Below are 7,715 nucleotides of genomic sequence, written 5' to 3'. Positions count from 1 at the left end.
CTGGGAAGAAGAAGGGGAAAGGATACAATTGAAAAGCAGAAATGAAAGTAGGAACCCATCATTCAGATTTTATTTTTTCTTACAAACCAGATAACTGACTAGAGACAAAGGAGACCAATAACATAATTTTGCAGCAAGCTTAGAGTGTTTTCCTTGGAACAGAAATGCAGATAGTGGTAACTGACCTGATCCAAGTCACTTTTCAGATTCTCAGAAATGCCTCCTTTCATGAAAGTCAGGAGAGCTTTTCTTTTAACTATTTTCAGTCTTGGAAGACAGGGGCCCCAGAACAGGCAAAGTATTTTTAACACAATACGGAGTTATCTGATGTAATAATAGGAAACACACTAGAAATGTCCACAGATGAACAAAACCTGACTCATCTCCCTACAGATCCAGATAGTTACATTCAGCATAGTTTATCTGCCAGTCAAGCCATTAACATTTCCAAATTTTTGTCTGCTTACTAGTACACACCTTCTAATAAATCCACAATATTTGAAAGCTATGAAGAAGGACAACCCATAACAAGGAGAAAAGTTACATCCTTTAATAACCCTGGAACATAGCTCCAATCTTAAGTAATGACATCCTTTTCACAGAAAGGACTCCTTCAGAAGAGAGCAAATAAAGTCTTATCTTTCACATAGATTGAAAAATGTGTTCCGTAACAGTACACTACATTTCTGTCTTACCTGGATTCTGCTGTCCTTCCTGCCTATTTCTGCTGCCTCTCTGGGAAATGGAACAGGAAATTAATTACATAGACTTAAAATAATTTATTCAACCTCAAAAGAGGGAGCCAGTGTGAAGGTCAGCACTACTTGCCAAGGGCAGAATCCACTAGTCTGGCTGGTAGTAAGTGGCTGGCCATAATGAATAGGAGTCCCAATCCCACTGCAAAAGACTTGTGCCTTCTCCTCACCATAATCTTAAAAAAATAATAATAATAAATAAAAAATGAAAAATAAAAAAAGGAAAAGATATAATGAATTCAAAAATGTATTCTTTCAAAGTCTTCATAGTGGTAGATTTGAAAATATCAGTTATTCTTCAGTCTATGCAAATAACAAAGGGTTACATTAAGTCTCAAATAAATGCAAAAAAAAAACTTGAATATATTACCTGAATATAACATGTACTGCTCAATAAAGTAATATCCAAGTTAAATGTAATGCTCTAGTTGAGTGAATTAGACAGTTAAAAATCAATCATGGGGATGGAGAGAAAGAAATCTATTCAATACCCTCTTTTCTAATCCAGTAATGGTTAGGTCATAGCTGCCTTTAACCGTAAGCTTCAATGTTTTTTATATTCATGGCAATATAAAATACTCAGAGATAACAGGTATTTTTTGTTTGTTTTTGTTTTTTGTTTTGTTTTCCATACAATACTTTAGTTGCCTGCCTTCAGGTTGTCATTTCACAGTAGATCTTCAAAATGTTTTCATTATTATATTTTAATTTCAGTACCTATGATTTAAAGTTCAATTTCAACCACATCAGAGCAGCTTTCCTGCAGCTATGGGATCTCGATATATTTTTAATACAAGCTACTCATCAGCACTTCTTTATAATTAGGCAAAATGTTCCAAGAAGCTAATAAGAGCAAGGAAGATACATTATCACATATTTTGATCTGACATTACACAACAGAGTACCATTAAGAACAGAGAACAAGATAGAAAGAGAAAGATGACAGTGACAATAGCAAGATGATTCTCAAAGATAGCAATGCTCATTTTAGGAATGCTGAAAACTGTTCTCAATTGTTAACTCCCCCCCCCCCCCCCCCCTTGGCTTTCCTCCTATGGACTTATAGTAGAAACAAGTTTTTAGAAGTGTGATTATAATAAAATTATTTGGTATTGAGTTCTAAGCTTAAGTATGCACTAGGCAGGACAAAATGAGTTGCTTCAGAAGAGAGAAAAAAAAAGAAGAAAATTTGTAAAATGGAATCTGAGAGGCTGAGCCAAGGTAATAGAAACAAGGATAAGAGTTTGAATTTGTTCTGTGGTACAATTACTGAGATTGAGATGTAAGTTGGTCATTATCACAGTGTAGTCTAGAAGTCTCTATAGCAGACTGGACTGTATCAGACACCTAAAAGAAAAAAATGCAACTTGTAGAAATAGTGCAATTTACTGCCAGAAGGGACAACTTTACAGGATTGCAACAAAAAAAAAGAAGTCAGAGATCAGAATTAGTGAACTGTATTTATAATTATTCTCCCGGCTTTCATGCACTGATCTGGGAATAAATCAAATAGCCTCCCCAAACTAGTGAAACTCAAACCTCTATGGTGCAGAAAATTAAAGAATAGCCTGAAATGGATATGGACTGCCTCCTCCCTTAAGTCATCAGGTCTCAATTAGAAATAGGATAGTAAATTTCTGCTAGCATTACACTGTGTCCTCTCTGATTCGCTACTTCAATTGATCTCGTTGGACTCTAATTTATGAAGACGTAGACAAAGTATAAATATTCATGTCAGGTCTGAAAACAGACCATGCAAGCATTCCTAACTAAGGAGGAAACATGAAATAGTGCTACAGAAAAGTTTTGGAAATGATATACCCAGCACGTCTGTGAAGACTTAAATAGTGTTTGAGTCCTTGAAGCAAACTACAAGGCCCTTGTACTGAGACTCAAAAAGAAAAAGAAAACCCACCCCAATATACATAGTATAAAAATCTTGCACTTCATTGTCTCTTCTTGCATGGAAAAGGTAAATATTTTTGCTAATCTTAATGGGTGCTAACCATTTGACAGAATCAGACCTTCAGAAGTCACAAGTTTTACATACTTTAGTGTAGAAGAATGAACTCTGGTGAAGAAATCTGGTTACATATGTTAACAGCTAATACTAAGCTGTGATAAACTAGACTGCAAATAAAAATCTGATTTTAGAAAATTTTAGAAGGCCTCTCTAACACTAGAGGGCAGGACAAAAATCTTACAGATGTATCTTGAGCTTTTCAATAGAGTTCCCACTTATGCAGATACTTGAAGTATAGGGAAAACTTAGTAAGCAGACTTGTATGTTTGCACACTAACTTGTATTCAGTGGTATTCAAATTTCAAATGCCAAATCTTTCTTAGAGCCTGACGTAAGAACTGGAAAAGAGCCTCTTTCAAAACATAACTACAGTTATCGACTATATAAAAACCAGACCAAGTTGCCTGCAGTTACTTTTTCTTGAAATTTGTTTTGTTTGTCTGGACTCCAGTTCAGACCATCGGATTTTTCCAGATCCTCTTTGGTTCTCTGCCTTACAGTAATGGCTGGCATTCACACACAGGACTCAAGATCATGACTGGAGGAAGCAATTTTCATTGACAAATTTCAAAGTTGTTTTGTTGTTGTTGTTGCTTGTTTTAGTATAGAAATAAACATTTAAAAATTTATCTCAAGAGGATTTTAGATATTTTCAATGAAGTTATTACATAGTTTTAACAAAGCTACCATCAACCCCATTGGAACAGGAATTAAACCCAAGATTGTCCTAAAAACACTCCATCCAAAGTTACACCAAGTCAAAGAACCAGTTCTGGGTGGGGAGACCTGATTAAACACAGTCAGACTCAATGTACAATCTTGGGAGTCAGCCAACTAATATCTGGAAACTAGATCATGTGGGAAGTAGCCTTGTCCCTGGCTTATCTAAATATCCTAAATCATTCTCAGCACCCTATCAAGTATAATCACCTTCAATGAGAAATACAGGTACAAGATGAAATCTCTCTACTGCCGAGTAAACAATTTCTTAAAACCTTATATAGTAAGAAGTATTGTGTCTAATGAGATGCTACATATTTTCATAGCTCTCTATGAAGAAACGGTTGGCAGATCAGGATTCTGGAAATTAAAATGCAGAATTTCTCTGGCCTCCGTATGTTACCTCCCATCAGTAAGAGAGAATGCAGTGGCAATTCAGAAATCTTTCTGAAAAAAGTTGCACTCAAAACTTCATTTTCATTCTGTAATTTAAGACTTTGAGAAAATAACTGTATACAACAAATAGTAAGATTATACTCTTAGTGGTGATTTACTTTTGATTCTTCTTTGGATAGAAATTTTCCCCCTCCCCTTTTGGACCCATTGAGATATTCGGCATTTCTCTTACCCCATTCAATTTCACTGCTCAACAGGTTGTTCTTCATTCCCCATCTCATTCAATTTACATGATTTTCAGACTGCTTTCTTCTTACAATTACCGCTCCAAGCCTTAGGTGGGTGGCTTATAATCAACATATCTTGTAATTGAAACAACTCTGTAGCAAGAAAGCTTGTTAGAATTAAAAACAAAGTGCAATGGATTGTAAATTTATCAAAAGTCAGGGTCCCTCACACTAATGTTTTTTAATTCGTATTATTAAAAAAAAAAGTTTGAAATCATCCCAGTTTTTTTCCATTAAACCTTCCATCAGGCTTTTCAGAGCCAAGTATGCGTCCTTTCACTCACTGAAATACATGCGATCAGCACTTCGTAATACAGCACTCTGAAAAACAGAAGCACCTTTCTCATGGTTTGTCTCACATCTCTTTTTCTAGACTAATGTAAAAGTTAGGTACATTATGTGTATGTATATATATATTTATTTAGTAACTAAGCAGACTTTGAATCCATTTGCTCCATCACACAGACTCACTGTCTTTTTTAAGCCGTGAGAGAACACCACTGCTAGCAGGGACAAAGTCAAATTGGTTACATCGTGTACTGAGAACTCAAGCATTTCAACAATGCAGTACTCCACCTGCATGCTCAGTTACGTTATTTGCCTTATGCATGGATTTTTATTTTTTTCTGTGTTTTGATCTAGCTCAGCAACTCAACATCTGTAACTTTTTTATTATTATTATTATTTCGCATAGATAAAGCATATGAAAACCTTTTATCACTGCATAATAGCTATTCAATAACTCTTCCGAGGCCTGCATTTTTATTTTTTTATTTTTTTGCCAAGGACCACTTAAAGGAGGCAACAAACCACCTCTATGCCTTTCGGTGTTGGTATGTCTTCTTCACAACATGTAAATCGGAGAACGAATGCTACATGTACCCTAAAAAGCCAGGAAAATATGGGCTCTCACACAGGAACTGAGTATCTGAGATACTGGTGAAGTCTAGCAAAAAATCTACTTGTGGTCCAAACTGAAATCCATCATTTGAAAAATCCTGCTCTGCAATAATAAAAATGTACTCTGTGGGTTTCTATTTCTAAAATAGAGTATACCATAATCCTCTCAGTTAAGCACAAACAATTGAAAATGCCAAGTGTTTCAGAACTAGGTATTATCAGAATCAAGAACACTTTCCACTTAAAAATTGATAGAAATAATAGCCACAGAATGAAATCTTGTTTAAATCTTTATTATCCTCCCATTCCTCAGGAATTTAAAACAGTGAATCTTAGAACTATGTTATAATTTCATTTAGATTAATACACAAACTTGTTTTGCTCTTAGTAGCAGATGTTCCAGGAACAAAAAGCAAGGACAGTGACACCTACCCCAGGCATTTCTCATTTGTGCCAAACAAGGAAAAATCCAGTCTTCCTGCTCAGTTTTTGGTTTTGCATACACTCCTTTCTCAGGCATGCAGAGACACCTACAGCCACGTAGTCTGAGACAAACTGCCAACACAGCACCTTTCCTCAGAGACAACAAGAAGAAAGCTGCAAAGCGCTTATGTTATACTCGCCCTCATAGCAACCTGCTGGCCATCTAAATTGTGAGATGTGCTTTAGGAAAGGTCAGCCCTACTTCAGGTGCGCAGATCTATTACACTTCATATCAGCAATAGCTCAGTCACAGGGGTCATCCTTCCCTTCCGCTAAAGGGATCTCTGTGGTCTGCCCCAGAGACAGACTACATTCAGCACCAAGGTGAAGTTACAAGCCTAACAGTCAGCATTTATGGCCCCACCACTGTGTCCAGCTTTCTACTCTGGACAAGTCATACAGCACAAATTTGGGTGTTGATGCAATGGAATATTTGAGGCAGAAAAAAAAATATTTTTCTTCTTCCACAAATTGTAGTATAATTCCTGTTGTTAGAGAAATCAGGGGCTTTTTGCAAGTACTCATATAATCTAATAATGCAAATTAGACTAGATTAAAAAAATGATAAAAACAGCATGGAACAATCAGCTCACTTGTTAATGAATGTCACATGAAGCCTGCTTTGGTCTCATGGAAAAAAGTGAAATTATGTGTGATCATAATAAAAGATGTGTTCATATTGGAATGTCTAGATTTTGACTCAAAGAACAGCTAACATACTCTGTTCCTTTTAATATCAGCCCTTTTTTTCTCTTATACGATTTTGTAAAATGGTTCTGCTATTAATCATATGAATGTTATTACCTAAACTTTTTTTTTTTTTTTTTTTAAGTAGCAGAGGATATACAAGGTTTCATTTTTCATTTGCTTTCATATGTCAAGGGCAGCCAGTACAACAGAAAAATACAACATGATCCATGGGTATTTATGGTGGTACATGCTTCATAATTTATCCTAACAAAGTTACTACAGCACAAAATAGAATTAACAAGGTCAAGGGTAATTTAGTTGATATGTCATTGCATACTAATTTTAAAAGGTCTTTTAAAATAGTATAATAGCTCATTCAAAAAGTTCAGATTCAGATCTTCTGGCAAGAGACAAAGCAGTGCACACCTGAAAGGGGGTTGTTTTGAAATTTTCCATGTGGAAGAGAAGGGGGGACCTTCACCCCCTCCACACCCCCTTTTAAAACCAAACACTCTGAGGTCTACTTTTCTGGTCACAGCAGCACAGCTTGGTACTGGTTCCAAACCAGCTCCTGCGGGAGCATTAGGCTAATGGCTTCACCTCCTCAGCTCAGTGATCCTGTCTGCAAGACGGGGTACGAAACCAAACATCAGCTTACAAGTGTTCTATAAGTAAATATCTGTGGAGCACTATGAAGATAAAAAGCTTAATTACTTAATTACATGTTATGATGCTAAGAAATATTTCTAGCTGAATGATTCCTAGCTGAACACCAACTAAAATAGCAACCTTTGATTTTAACAACTGTTAACAGGGAGTAAGTTGCCAGACAGTTAAATAGGACTTGGTAACATACAGGTAACTTTATTCCCTTTTCTCATCCTCCTTTCCAGAGTATAGAGTCTTACATCCTACTTTTCCAATCTGATTTCTAAGCAATCAGTCAGCTTTAGCACTCAGGAGCATCAGTCAGCACAAGAGGCTTGCACCTCATGGAGGGCAGCAGAAACAAGAAAATGTTGAGTCTGGCCGCTGATGCTGTTATGTTAGCTCCTGTGCTTGAGTAGAGAGTGGTACAGTCAGTAAGTTTTCATTGTTAGTTTTATTCGGTATGTATACACCAGAAATGGTAAAAATCTATGTTTGGAAAGACAAGAAAGAATTTTCCATGTCTGGCATACTTTATTACTGACTAAAGAGCATCCAACAAACCCTGAGCATTGGTCTATTAAAAATAAAAGCAATTAAAAATAGAAGAGAACACCATTCAAAATACTTTAATACTGTTTGCAGAAGGCTCATCTGCAAGTGGATCTGGCAAGTGAACCAAATATTGGAGTGGAACCATTTGTGCAACACAGAATGGTGAGGAAACTTGAAAGAAGAAATTTTTGAGCTTGCTTCACAGAGGAATTGTCACATAAAAGCCATCCCACCGTTGCATTCAAAATCCTGGCCAGA

At 36.2% G+C, this 7,715-nt stretch overlaps 1 protein-coding gene across 1 annotated transcript in view; it reads right to left on the bottom strand.

The window, feature by feature from the left end:
• The window catches only part of LRRC4C (leucine rich repeat containing 4C), a 515,374-nt gene that overhangs the window by 432,986 nt on the left and 74,673 nt on the right, over positions 1-7,715 (bottom strand). The gene's annotated exons all lie outside the window — the stretch shown is intronic.

This window comes from Anser brachyrhynchus (assembly GCF_964034855.1).
Source record: "Anser brachyrhynchus genome assembly, chromosome: 5".
NCBI classification, from domain to species: domain Eukaryota; kingdom Metazoa; phylum Chordata; class Aves; order Anseriformes; family Anatidae; genus Anser; species Anser brachyrhynchus.
Note: the sequence above shows the minus strand (reverse complement) of the source record. Positions and strands in the feature narration are given on the sequence as shown.